The sequence below is a fragment of the Macaca fascicularis genome, chromosome 20, assembly GCF_037993035.2.
Source record: "Macaca fascicularis isolate 582-1 chromosome 20, T2T-MFA8v1.1".
In the NCBI taxonomy this organism is placed as follows: Eukaryota; Metazoa; Chordata; class Mammalia; order Primates; family Cercopithecidae; genus Macaca; species Macaca fascicularis.
In genome coordinates this window covers 54898122-54910486 of record NC_088394.1, presented here as the reverse complement: position 1 = coordinate 54910486, position 12365 = coordinate 54898122, and the positions used below count along the sequence as shown (strand labels likewise).

At 43.4% G+C, this 12365-nt stretch overlaps 1 long non-coding RNA gene across 1 annotated transcript; it reads right to left on the bottom strand.

Annotated features, from left to right (window-relative positions):
- Positions 1-3332: 3332 nt before the first annotated feature.
- Positions 3333-11754, bottom strand: LOC135968803 (uncharacterized). The gene is made up of 2 exons (XR_010583764.1): positions 11268-11754; positions 3333-4722 (listed from the first exon to the last, which is right to left on the bottom strand). It is a non-coding gene; the product is annotated as an uncharacterized lncRNA (long non-coding RNA).
- Positions 11755-12365: the final 611 nt, after the last annotated feature.

Below are 12365 nucleotides of genomic sequence, written 5' to 3'. Positions count from 1 at the left end.
TCTTATCTCTACAAAAAATACAAAAATTAGCTGGACATGCTGGCTCAGGCCTGTAGTCCCTCAGGAGGCTGAGGTGGGAGGATCACTTGACCCCAGAAGGCTGAGGATATAGTGAGTCAAGACTGCACCTCTGCACTCCAGCCTGGGTGACAAGAGTGAGACCCTGCCTCAAATAAACAGCTTTATGCCAATAAAGTGACAACTTAGAGGAAATGGACAAATTCCTTGAAAGACAAACTAAGAAAGCTCACTGTAGGAAACATACATAACCTGAATAGCCCTGTGTCTATTAAAGAAATTACTTGGCAGTTAAAAACCTTCCCACAAGGAAAACTCCAGGCTCAGATGGCTTCACTGGTGAATTCTGCCAAGCATTTAAGGAAGAAATAATATCACTTTACACAAAAACTTTTCCAGAAAATTGAAGAGGTGAGAACACTTCTCAACTCAATGAGTCCAGCATTACCCTGATACTCTAGACAAAGACATCCAAGAAAACTACTGAACAATACACCCTATGAATACACACACAAAAATTTTCATCAAAGAATTGGTGAATAAAATCAACAATAAGTTGAAAGTACAATCGACTATGACCAACAGGAATTTATCTCTTGAACACAGAACTGATTTAACATTTGAAAATCAGTGTAGGCCGGGCATGGTAGCTCACGCCTGTAATCCCAGCACTTTGGGAGGCCGAGGCGGGCAGATCACTTGAGGTTGGGAGTTCAAGACCAGCCTGACCAACATGGAGAAACCCCATCTCCACTTAAAAAAAAAAAAAAAAAAATACAAAAAAATTAGCTGGGCATAGTGGCCCATACTTGTAATCCCAAGGCAAGAGAATCCCTTGAACCTCGGAGGCAGAGGTAGCATTGAGCCGAAATCGCGCCATTGCACTCCAGCCTGGGCAAGAGCGAAACTCTATCTCAAAAAAAAAAAAAAAAAAGGAAAATCAGTGTAATTCACCGTATCAACAGACTAAAGAACCACCATATGATCATCTCGATAGATGCAGAAAAAGCCTCTGGCAAAATTCAAAACCACTTATGATGTAAGTTATCAGGAAACCGGGAATAGAAGAGAACTTCTTTCACCTGTTAACAGGTAATGTCTAATGGTGAAAGGAGAAATGCCTTCCAGAGTGGAAGCAAGGCAAAAATTACACACTTTCGAGACGGAGTCTCGCTCTGCCACCCAGGTTGTAGTGCAGAGGCACAATTTTGGCTCACTGCAACCTCCACCTCCTGGGTTCAAGCAATTCTCCTGCCTCAGCCTCCCGAGTAGCTGGGATTACAGGCATGGGCCACCATTCCCAGCTAATTTTTGTATTTTTAGTAGAGACAGGGTTTCACCATGTTGGCCAGGCTGGTCTTGAACTCCTGACCTCAGGTGATCTGCCCACCGTGGCCTCCCAAAGTGCTGAGATTACAGGCTTGAGCCACCGTGCCAGGCCAAGAATTACACTCATCACTACAATTCAACATTGTATAAAGGAAAATACTTGCAAATCAGATACCTGACAGAAAAATTGTATTTGAAATGCATAAAGAACTATCAAAATAAAATCAGAAAAACTGCATGCTATGCCTGAAAATGCATGTCCCCTCCCCAGAAAATTCCTTTGTTGAAATCCTAATCCCCCAGAGGATGGTATTAAGAGGTAGGACCTTTGAGAAGGTGATGAGGTCAGAAGGCACAGTGGCAGAGCCCTCACAAATGGTATTAGTGCCCTTATAAAGGACTCCAGAGAGCTGCCCTGCCCCTTCCACTATATGAGGACACAGCTAGAAGGTGCCATCTATGAGCCTGAAATTAGCCCTTAGCAGACACTGAATCTGCCACTGTTTATAAGCTGCCCAGGCTATGGTATTATGTTATAGCAGCCTGAAACGATGAAACAACAAAATAAAAGTGGACAAAACATCTGAGCAGACACTTCACCAAAGAAGACATGCAGACTGAACGAAAATCACATGTAAAGATTCTCAGCATTATTGATCATTAAGTAAATGCAAATCAAAACCACGTGATACTACTATACACCTATTGGAATGACTAAAAAAGAAAAACCAACAATACCAAGAGTCGGTGAGAACGCACAGCAACCAGATTTCTCCTACATTGCTGGTGGGAATGCAAAATGATACTGACACTTGGAAAAATAGTAAAGCCGTTTCTTATAAAGTCAAACATATGCTTTCAGACAACATCACAATCCCACGTACACGTTTTTACCCAAGTGAAATGAAAACCTATGTTCACACAAAACCCTGTATGCAAATATTTACAGCAGTTTCCATCATCTTTGCCAAAAACTGGAAGCAACTCAAATATTCAACTGGAAAATGGATAAACAAACTGTGGTATAGCCATACAATGATATACTGCCCAGCAATTTTAAAAAGAATTGATATATACAATAACATAAGTGAGGCTGGACACAGTGGCTCACACCTGTAATCCCAGCACTTGGGAGGCCGAGGCGGGTGGATCACTTGAGGTCAGGAGTTTGAGACCAGCCTTGCCAACAAGGTGAAACCCCATTCTCTACTAAAAATACAAAAATTAGCCAGGTGTGGTAGTGGGCACCTGTAGTCCCAGCTACTCAGGAGGCTGAGGAAGGAGAATCACTTGAACCCAGGAGGCAGAGGTTGCAGTGAGCCAAGATCACACCACTGCACTCCAGCCTGGGCAACAGAGTGAGACTCTGTCTAGAAGAAATTAAAAATAAACAAATCTCAACTGCAGTATGCCAGTGATCCCCACTCTTTTTGGCACCAGGGACTGGTTTCGTGGAAGACAATGTTTCCACAGATGAGAGGCTGGGGGTGAGGGACAGGGGGATGGTTTCAGGATGATTCAAGTGCGTTACATTTATTGCACTTTATTTCTGTTATTACATTGTAATATATGAAATAATTATACACGTCACTATAATGTAGAATTAGCAGGAGCTCTGAGCTTGCTTTCTTGCAATCAGACAGTCCCATCTGGCGGTGATGGGAGACAGTGACAGATCATCAAGCATTTAGATTCTCATAAAAAGCATGCTACCTAGATCCCTTGTATGTGCAATTTACAATAGGAACTGCATGCTCCTATGAGAATCTAATGGCACACCTGATCTGACAGAAGACAGAGCTCAGGGAGTAACGCGAGCTATAGGAAGTGGATGTAAATAGAGAGGAAGCTTCACTCTCTCACTCCCTGCTATGTGGCCTGCTTCCTAACAGGTCACAGACTGGTACCGGTCTGTGGTACCAGTCTGTGGCCCAGGGTTGGGGACCTCTGCATTACAATAAAAGAAATAAGCCAAACCTAAAATCTTAACACTGTATGATTCCATTTATTTAATATTCTTAGAAAGGCAACATAACATCATAACAGAAAACATGTTAGTGCTTGTCAAAAGTCCAGGTTAGAGGGAGGGGTTGACTAAAAGGGGGTACAGGAGAATTTTGGGGGGTGATAGAACTGTTTTATATCTTGATTACAATAGTAGCTACATAACTATATATCTGTCAACATTCACAAAAACACACACTATAAAGGGTAAATTTTACTATACGTAAACGTTAACTTATTTTAAACAGGAAAATGCTATTGACATGTAGTGACAAATCATTAAAGCTAATAGACTCCCCTGTAAATCCCAGCAATCTGGGAGACTGAGGCAGGTGGATCACTTGAGCTTAGGAGTTTGAGACCAGCCTGGGCAGGAGGCAGAGCTTGCAGTGAGACAAGATTGAGCCACTGCACTCCAGCTTGCGCAACAGAATGAGACCCTGTCTCTAAAGAACATCTAAATAAAAATGGTTGCACCACCAAAACATGTCTTTATTTTCACTTGCAAAAGATCAACTCAGATTAACTGCAATTAGAACCCAAGAGTTTTACTTGGCTACAGGTCATTTTAAGCCCCAACCCTGTACTATGTCTGCTCGAACAATAAATTGGACTAGATTAATAAATGAGGTCTGCACTATTGACATCTGGAACATGATATCCACATCTGGGCAGGTGAAATATATATATCCTTAGGATGCTATTACAGAAGAGAACTGAAGAAAAATGTAACTTTGAAAAGAAATATCCCATAGATGGTAGTCTCTTGAGTCTTACCTAGTCTTATTCACATAGTCACAGAAACCATAGCAAGGATCAATGTGTAGTGGTTTCTAGGAAGTAGATTTTGGTCTCATATTGCAGTTACATTGTTTTCTCACAAGTATTCGATATGGAGTAAACTGTCCGAGAACACAGTGATAGCACCATCTTCCCAGGTATTCAAGGAGAGAGAAAACAGGAATGCTGTAAAGAAGTTGAATAACTATGCTTTCGAGGAGATAGAGCCTGGTGACCTCAAATTTATCTTTCAATTCTGATTTCACTGCTCTTTGTGTATACCGGGTTCTAATATTAATTTATTGTGGTAAATCACATCACCACTTTTAAGAATTCACTCTAGATACGTTTCCTCTTAGCGACATTAAGAGAACTTTAATTCTTGTTCTTCCAAAACTGGACTGTATCTAAACTTTAAGCAGCAGCCGTGTGCTCCTGTGTAAATCCATTCCCAAGAAAAGTCAATCTTATCTTCTCAATAGTGCCCTCCAGCAGGTTCTCACCATGACGTTCCAAAGTTCTTTCTCTGGGTGACCTGAAATTCTTCCTGATGTTTACCGTATGTGTGCCTGATCCTTTGAATTCAGTGAACTGAAAAAGATTGAGATGGTAGTTCAGATAGCAAAGCATGACCCCATAAATGTTATGCAGACCTTCCCAGCACCAAAGCCTACTAAGGTAGAACAAAGGAGTCACCATTGGGTCACAGGTCAGGAACCAAGCCATGAAAGACATCAGATCTCAGTAAGAAAATCAGAATTCTTGCAGCTACAAAAAGGAATGAAATCATATTCTTTGCAGCAACACAGATGGAGGCAGAGGCCATTATCCTAAATAAACTCAGAAACAGGGAACCAAATACATGTTCTCACTGATGAGAGGAAGCTAATGGATACATATGGACATATGAAAATAGACAATGGGGGTTCCAAGAGATGGGAGGGGGAAATAGGTGAGGGTTGAAAAATAACCTATCGGGTGCAATGTTCACCACTTGCATAATGGGTACACTAGAAGCCCAGTCCCCACCAGTATGCAATGTACCTATGTAACAAACATGCACACGTACCCCCAAAACTAAAATAAAATTTTAAAAAGCAAAGAAATGCTATTTTATGCTTTTTTTCTTTTAAACTTTTAGTGTTCTATGTAATATAAAAAGTAAAATTAAGAATAAAAATCAAAACTATAAAAACAGAAAGAAAATTAGAATATTATAAGCCACCCAAGACCAGGGCCAGCAGAAGTTGATGGGGAGGTAAGACACGAGGAATCCAGGGGGGAAGGCAAGGCAGCAAAGGAAGAGACTTAGCAGGCATTGTGCTATTACGGGCATTGTTTCTTAGACCTTAGAGCAAGGTAAGAAGTAGATAATCACATCCCTATTTTACATCCCTATGAAGCTACTGAGACCTAAAAGGTCAATTAACTACCGCAAAGCCATCCAGCTAATAGTCACATTTTTACCCAGGTCTGCCTGATTCCAATCCCAGGCTTCTAACTACTGTGCCAACAGTTCTCAATCAGGGGTGATTCTTGCTCCTCTTCCTACCTGGGAATATTTGGCAGTGTCTGAAGACATTTTTGGTTGTCAGAACTGCAAGTAGGAAGGGGATGCTACTGACATCCAGTAAGTGAAAGCCAGGGATGCTGCTAAACATCCAACAAAGGACAGCACCCCCATCACAAGGAATTACCCAGAACAAAATGCCAGTAGTGCCAAACTTAACCTTGCACTATGCAATGCATAGGAGATATGGAAGACAATTTTCAAGTTTAAGCACTATTTTGCTTCAGTGGTGCTCTTTCCATAATTCATAATCTTGGTCCTGGTGGCATACCTTGGCCAGTATTAAAGACTGGGGTCCCCATGTGTCTAATTTCTGCCCTTTAGGACAGAGAAGATTTGAGTGACACCCCAGTATTTTTTGTAATATAAACCACAAAACGACTGTGTTGAACTGAAAGATTTTGGAATGCCTGACCCCAGCTCAAAAGGCAACACAAAGAGAGCCCATAACGTATGCAGCAGGCAGCACTGAGCTCCTGGGGCAGGGCCGGCATGGGGATAGGAATTATGTCCCCATTATCCACAAAGTGAACATTTTTCTAACAATAACACAGTGATTTCAGAAACAATTTTAAAAACAAGAATCTTTTCCCCCAAACTCCAGAGCTTTTCTGATTTTTTTCAGCAACAAAAGAATTCAGCTTCCAAAAAAAGCAGGCTGCATCTCTGAATATTAAAACTCCCACCTTGGGAAATTTTGTAAGCCTTCAGACAACCTCTTTTAAAGTTACAAATGAAAGTCACTCAACAGACGACACTGCTCATGGACCCCTTTTATCTATGGAAGAAAGACAGAAAGAAACAGAGCAGTAACTTAGGAGCAGAGACCAAATTACTGACCTTGAGTCACCTTCCACACCATGCCTGGTCCAAACAAGATAGGGAGTTAAAAGCTTCAACCAGTAGCAACAGCAAATGATGTAATTTGATGATATTTTTAAAACCCATCAAGGGAGAATAAAAAAGCTAGATCGTATTATGCATAGAGCTCTTAAAGGTTAAAAACAGCCTCAATTTGCCTTTAAGCCCTTTCATGCTGAAATCAACCATTCCACTTTCCTCTCTGCCCAAAGAGCAAGCAATTCTAGAACTAAAGAACTAGTCCACTGACGCTCGGACTCACTGAATGAGTTTATTTTTTATCTGTATGTGAAACCAAATGGGTTTTCTTTTTAGGGCTGCATGGGTGAACCCCTCCCGTCGTTCCCCCAGCTCTGTCACTGAGATTTTCCTTCTCTATGATGGTGATTATGCTACATTGATACCCATTTGTCCACGTCTTCAACATGGACTCCTGTGTTCCTCCACGCCAGCTGCATTTTTCACACAACCCAACCATGAAACTGTCTAAATTGCCACCAAATGTAACCATCAAGGGTCTCATGCCCAAAACTGCCATAGCAGGAAGCACCATAACAGTTTTTGTCATTTTTCCCAGGACACACAGATTGCTCAAATCTGCTTCTCTGCCTTATTTTTCCCTAACTCATAACTGTAAGCATTAACTACCCGTTCTCAGGCATTCGTGATATACCTGACACTGTACTAGGCGTTTTACAAATAGTTAATTCAGTCCTTGCAGTAACTCATGAGGTAAATATTACCTCTCCATTTTACATGAGAAATTCAAAACTGAAAAGTTTTAATAACTTATAAAAGATGACATGGAAAATAAGTGGCATATTTAGTCCCAAGTGTCTCACCTCAAAAACCGTTTTTACTACACAGCACACAAGACTTATGGAAGACATTTTAAAAAGTCAATAGCAGTTACTTCTAGAATATAAGGCGACGGCTAACTTCAGATCTTTCTTAATTATATTTTTTTTTTATTTAAAACTGGGCACGCGGCTGGGTGCAGTGGCTCACGCCTGTAATCCCAGCACTTTGGGAGGCCAAGGTGGGCAGATCACCCGAGATAAGGAATTCGAGACCAGCCTAGCCAACATGACAAAGCCCTGTCTCTACTAAAAACACAAAAATTAGCCAGGCGTGGTGGCGCGTGCCTGTAATCCCAGCTACTCAGGAGGCTGAGCCAGGAGAAGTTCTTGAACCCAGGAGTTGGAAGTTAGTGTGAGACTCCGTCTCAAAAACCATAAAATAAAACTGAAATTAAATTGGGCACATAAGATAGAACAAAAACATCTAAAAAAACACAAAAAACACACCAAGGCCGGGTGTGATGGCTCATGCCTATACTCCCAACACTTTGGGAGGCCGAGACAGATTGCTTGAGCCCAAGAGGAGTCTGAGACCAGCCTGTGCAACATGGCAAAACCCCATCTCTACAAAAAATACAAAAATATATATATAGCTGGGCATGGTGGTGCATGCCTGTAGTTCCAGCTACTCGGAAGGCTGGCGGGGGAGGATTGCTTAAGCCTGGGAGTTTGAGACTGCAGCGAGCCATGATTGCTTAAGCCTGGGAGTTTGAGGCTACAGTGAGCAGAGATCATCCACTGTACAGCCTGGGCAACAGTGAGACCCTGTCTTAAAAAAAAATAGTGGCTGTCCAAAGGCCGGCTGAGTTCAAGTCTCAGTGCCACATTTTGCTTGCTGCAGAACCTTGTGTCACTCAAAATCAGGCTCAAAAAAACAAAACAACAACAAAAAAAGACCAAGTATGTGAAACAACCATTTTCAAGATACACTGGACATTTAAGCAACAAAGGTTGTGACCCCCTACAGATGGGAAACAAATAAGGTGGGCCAAACGATTGCTCCAGTGTACTCTAAGAGTTTTCATATCTCTGCACATGGAAGGGAAACCAGGCTGAGCTTTGCAGACTCCCTGAGTTAGGAAGACAAACCAACTGCCAAGTCCAGTAAGAAAGTAGCTAGAGTTCACAGCACAAAGTAACAGAGAGGAGAGGGAAGTGCAGAGACAGAACTCCAGAGATCTGCACAGGGTGCCCCGCCAAGTGTATAATGAGTACCGACTGATCCATGCATATATGTCAGGAAACTACCCAGGCCAGGGAAAGAACCATCCAAAAAGATTAAAGTACCCAAGGTTCAAACAGGGCTTGAAATAGTGCCTATTCCCACCAGCAAGATTAGAGAACCACAGGACTCATAAGTCACTGGGTAGAGTACACAGTAGGGTTTTGCCTCAGTCATGGAAAATAATTATCCCTACACTGAGCTCTGCTCCAGTCCCATCTAATAATTCTTAAACGAAATACCTGAAAGGATCAAACTACTTCCAAGTAACTTAAATGTGTCCCAGAACAAACCTCAAAAATATTTATAGAGATACAAAAATATCCAGCACTCAGTGCTGAGTCTGAATGTGTTCCTTCAAAATTGATGTTGGAATTTAATCCCCAGTGTGACTGTATTAAGAAGTGAGGCCTTTGGCCCTGCGTGGCGATTCGCGCATGTAATCCCAGCTCTTTGGCAGGCCGAGGTGTGCGGATCACGAGGGTCAAGAGATGGAGCCCATCCTGGCTAACACGGTAAAATCCTGTCTTTACTAAAAATACAAGAATTGGCCAGGCGTGGTGGCAGGCGCCTGTAGTCCCAGCTACTAGGGAGGCTGGGGCAGGAGAGTGGCTTGAACCCAGGAGGCGAAGGCTGCAGCGTGCACAGACGACGTCAGTGCACTCCAGCCTGGGTGACAAAGCCACACTCATCTTTTGGGGGGGGGGGGAAGTGAGGCCTTTACGAGGTGATTTAGGAACATTACCCTTGTAAAAGAGGCTCAAGGGAGCCCCCTTACCCCTTCCGCCGTGTGAGGACACAGCAGAAAGCCACTATTTTTGATCGGGGGGAGCAAGCCCTCACCAAACACAATCTGCTAGCACCTTCATCTTGGACTTTCCAGCCTCCAGAACTGTAAGCAGTTCATTTCTGTTGTTTATAAATTATCCAGTCTAAAGGTACTTTGTTATAGTTATCTGATCAGGCTATGACTGAAATGGGTACTGAGAAGTGGAGTGCTGCTGTAATAAACATCTTAAAACGTGGAAGCAGCTTTGAAACTGAGTAATGGGTAGAGGCTGGGAAAGTTCTGAGGTACACTGCCATGAAAGGAGTCTCAAAGGGCAATTTGGTAAAGGCTCGGATAAAGAGCTGTAGAGAAAGCCTCAGCCTTCTTAGAGATTACCTAAGTGGTCATGAGAATGTTGGTAGAAACACAAACAGAGGCCTTTCCGATGAGGTCTTCGATGCAAACTAGGAACGTGTTACAAGAAACTGGAGGAAAGGTGATTGTTATTAAGTTGCAATTAACTTGGCTTGCTTACTTGTGTCCTAATGTTTTGTGAAAAACGAACTTTTGAGCAACAAAATATTTTGCAAAGGAAATCTCTAAACACTGCTGAGTGCAGAAAGGTTTCTCTGGACTGCTTATAATAAACTGAAAGGAGACACGAACTAAAGATTAAACTAATAATCAAAAGAAACAGAACTTACAGATAGTGAAAATCCTCATGTAAAGAATGAGAGCCAGGCACGGTGGCTTACGCCTACAACCCCAGCACTTTGGGAGGCCAAGAGTTCGAGACCAACCTAGTGAAATCCTGTCTCTTAGAAATGCAGAAATTAGTTGGGCGTGGCGGCAGGCGCCTGTAATCCCAGCTACTCAGGAGGCTGAGGCAGGGAATCACTTGAACCTGGGAGCTGGACATTGCAGTGACCCGATTTCGTGCCACTGCACTCCAGCCTGAGCCAAAGAGTGAGACTGTCGCAAAAAAAAACAAAAAAGTGTATTCAAATGTATTTGAATTTTGGAGGAACACAAACGTTCAGACTATAGCATTGAGTGCTGGATATCTTCGTACCACTGTAAACACTAAGGTTTGTTCTGAGACACATTTAGGCTACCTGTAAGTAGCTTGACCCTTCACAAGTGTTTCTTTTAAAGTGCATTCAAATGTTATTTCTTTCCTAATAAGGTGATTAGTATGGATAGAAAGAAGACAGATGCTCTCTGTTAAGACAACGGAAGACTAATCTCGAAACTGTTTCAGAGATTATAGGGGCTGCCACTGCCATCACAGGACCAGAATGCCAAGACCTAAGGGACAGAACTATGTCAAATAAGGGTCCTCAGGCATCGTCGGACCTCAGCACCCACTTCACTGTGCCACCTCAAGTTTCTGTTCCCAGTATTCCAGCAGAGATCTTCAGTCATCCCAGACGCGGCTCCAGTGACTTCAAGTGCAACGCAGGCTGCAATGACTTTCCCTCTTTACACTGCTGGTGTTAAACCTTAGTAGCACCCACGTGGTGCCAATTCTGCAGTGGCAGAGAGTCCAAGAGCTATGGCGGTATGGCTACCTCCAACCTAGATTTCAAAAGATGTTCTGAATGGCCTCAGGGCCCCAACACTGAACTATCACACAGGAGGAACCACCACAGAGAGACCAATCAGAAATTAACAGCCACCCATGTGCAACTCCAGTCTGGGAAACCCGCAGGCATAACCACCCAACCTGAGAACTGCAGCAAGGTTTATGCCCAGCAAACCCATGAGACTGACTCACGGGCCCAACCCCCTTGCCCCAAGTATAAACATTATCTTCAAGCCTTAAAATTTGCCCTTTCGGGCTTATGGACTTACTTGGAACCAGTTACTCCCTTCTTATTTCTCCCCTTTTAAAATGGGAATGTCTATTCCACGCCTGTCCTGCTGTGTTCGGAATTGGCGCGATCTATGGTCTCGCGGACTGCAAGGAGGAAGTCGCAAAACCCTTACCGTGAGTCTTGCAGTTCTTAAAGACGGTGCGTCTACACTCTGTTCTTTCAGACATGCACATGTATCTGGATCTTCCTTTCGGTTGGTTCTTGGTCTGGCTGACAGGAGTGAAGCTTACAGCCCTTCGGTGTAAGCGTTAATAGTTTTTAAAAGTAGCGCATCTGCAGTTGGTCGTTCTTTCCTAAGGATTCATCATCTCACTGGTTTTCAAGAAAGCAGCTGCGACCTTTGTGATAAGCGTTACAGCTCTTAAAAACAGCGAGGCCTCAAACAGCGAGCTGCAGTAAAAACAACTCCAAATAACAAGAACACTAAACCTTCCACCACGCCAAAAACAAATTCTAGCAGATAAATATTAGCTGGCTCCGGCAGCCTGCTTTTATTCCCTTATCAGGCCCCACCCACATCTGCGGATTGGTCTTTTTTACAGAGAGCTGATTGGTCCATTTTACAGAGAGCTGATTGGTCCATTTTACAGAGAGCTGATTGGACCGTTTTGACAGGGTGCTGATTGGTGCATTTACAATCCCTGAGCTAGACACAGAGTAGTGATTGGTGCATTTACAATCCTCCAGCTTGATATAAAAGTTCTCCAAGTCCTCACTAGATTAGCTAGTCACAGAGCACTGATTGGTGTATTTACAAACCTTGAGCTAGATACAGAGTACTGATTGGTTTGCAAACCTTGAGCTAGACACAGGGTGCTGATTGGTGCGTTTACGATCCCTTAGCTAGACATAAAGGTTCTCCAAGTCCCCCCGGAATCAGGAGCCCAGCTGACTTCACCTAGTGGTTTCCCTACCAGTGCTGCAGGCGGAGCTGCCTGCCAGTCCTGCACCGTGCACCCCCACTGCCCGGCTCCTGGGCGGCTGATGGGGGACGGCTAATAGGGACCGTGCACCACGGAGCAGGGAGTGGCGCCCGTCGGGGACACTCGGGTGGCACGGGAGCCCACCGCGGGGC